The 2500-nt window shown below is 42.0% G+C and overlaps 1 protein-coding gene across 1 annotated transcript in view; it reads right to left on the reverse strand.

Moving 5' to 3' along the window:
* The window catches only part of cap1 (CAP, adenylate cyclase-associated protein 1 (yeast)), a 14923-nt gene that overhangs the window by 10147 nt on the left and 2276 nt on the right, over nucleotides 1–2500 (reverse strand).

Consider the following 2500-nt stretch of genomic DNA (forward strand, 5'->3'; position numbering starts at 1 on the left):
AAGTGTCTGATCCACTATTTTAATTAAAACATGGAATCTGTTCTAACACTGAAACCTGAAGTGACTCGGTCTAAACGTCCTGATCAGCGCCGGGACGTTTTAACGAGGCGTCGCTACGACGACGGTCCGCCTCATTAACACGTCTGGTTCTAACGAGGAGAAGCTCGTTAAGTCGTCGTTACCGAAGCTGAACAAACTAATTGACGCGTCTTAGAGGAGCTCAGAGCGGAAATCTACTCTAACGAGGCCGAGATGATTCTGGAGGAAACATCACGTCCGGATCTTTCTGGACTTTCTTCCTTTCAAAGCTTCAAAAACTCCTCCACTTCCTTCATCGGATGGTTTTTTTTTTTTAAATTCAGACCCGGAGATAAATTGACCTTAAAGCATCTTCTTCCTGCAGACGGAAGAAAAACTGGGATTTTCTTGTCGTTTGTTTTTAATAGACTTGATCAGAAAGGACTGGTTGCCATGGCGACTGGGATCAACGGTTACAAACAATATGAATTTGGCGACGGTAGAGATTTTGACCGGCGCCGCCGACTGATGATGTCATCAAGCAGCGCCGCCTGCTTCGGTCAGCGCTGCAGGCGAGTGATGCGTTCAGGTGCATCACGTAAGTCCGACACACACTGCATGCTAACGGGCGCACACAGTCGCTAGGCTACATGCTAAACTGTTTTTGTTGGGGTTTTTTTAAGAATTTTTTGCACAATAAATTATCTTAAAATTACATTCTATACTTTTTTGAAGTGTTTTTATTCTGTTGAAATGTATCTGGTAAATTAGTATGTTCAGTCATTTTAATATATATATTTATTTATTTTAGATTAGATTAGATTAGATTCAACCTTATCGTCATTACAAATGCAACGAAATGCAGTTTAGCATCTAACCAGAAACTCAATATCGCAAGTATTTGATTTTATACAGATAAATATATATGCATACCAATGTACATTCATATATATATATATATATATATATATATGTATATATATATACACACACACACACATATATACATACATACATACATACATACATATATATTAGATTAGATTAGATTCAACCTTATCGTCATTACAAATGCAACAAAATGCAGTTTAGCATCTAACCAGAAGCTCAATATCACAAGTATTTGATATTATACACAGATAAATATATATGCATACCAATGTACATTCATTCATCTACATATATATGCAGATACACACACATACACACATAAATAATAAATAAAGGAATAGTGTGAGGTTGCTATTACTAGTATTTACATTAATCACATTACATTATATTTAATTAACTTATTAACGTGCTTTAACGGGGTGAGAGTTCAATAGAGTGACTGCTCTGTGGATATATATATGAATAAACAACTTATGGTAATATATTTTAATCCAACACTTCAGATTTTAATCCAGATCGCAGCCAGAAAACCAACCGATGAATAAAAGCGTAACTTTGGTCACTACTTCCACTGCGGCAGGTCAAAATGTGACGTCACAGGAAGTAAACTGGTTCAAATGAAAATTCCTGGTTCAGTCTGGGGAGAAACGGCTGAAACAGGCGGCGACATGCAGGTGAAGGAGTGAAGGAGTGAAGGAATGAAGGAGTGGAGGAATGAAGGAGTTGGAGTGGCGACGCGACGCTTCGCCGTCCAAACACGTTACGTAAAATACTGCCGCGCTCCAACTTTCTGGGATTAACAGACATTAATCTCAGTTTAATCTGACGTTCGGAGTCGTGGCTCAATCTCACCTGCAGGAGGAACGAGACGACTGGAATCTAATCTTTATCTGATCAACTCTATTTAGCGCTTCACTGTGCAGCTTCACAGAAATCTATCGTTTGTGTTTATATTTATGTTGCAAAACGTGGTGAAACGTGATCATTGTTGTGGTTTTGTTGTCGTTCTGCAGCGAAACGGATTCAAGCGGAGTCTTGAGGGCGTGTTGACGGAGGAGGAGGTCAAAGGTCACCTGACTGAGGAGGAGCAGCTCTGACCTCCGGACCTCGAGTCTCCAAGAGGAGAAACACAGAGCAGCATGGAGGTACTGACACGGACAATGTAGGGTTAAAAAAAAAAAAAAAACACCTCAGATATTAGTTTAACTTCACAACAGCAGCCGGTGAGTCAGCGTTCTGACTGCTGACTCAGCAGGAAGGGCGTGTCGGGAGGAAACGACCTCGCTGAGCGGATCAAATCTGCCGTTTTAACGACACAAACAAACAAAGGGGGACGGAGCCGATCCGATCCAGTATCGGGTTCCGACACGAACCGAATTCACGGATCGGAAGCCGCCGATTCGACCTGCGGAGGTTTTCTGATCCGTGAAGCGACTCCAGTGTTTCCCTGCTGGCTGCAAACTGTGGACTGGATTTCCTGAAGGGAGGCGGGTCTCACAATGAGACGAGGAGGAAGGAGTCAGGACATCCAGTCCACAGTTTGCAGCCAGCCAGCAGGCGAGGGAAGTAGCATTGTGGGGAAATCCAGTGT

The sequence above is a fragment of the Blennius ocellaris genome (assembly GCF_963422515.1).
Source record: "Blennius ocellaris genome assembly, chromosome: 20".
Classification (NCBI taxonomy): domain Eukaryota; kingdom Metazoa; phylum Chordata; class Actinopteri; order Blenniiformes; family Blenniidae; genus Blennius; species Blennius ocellaris.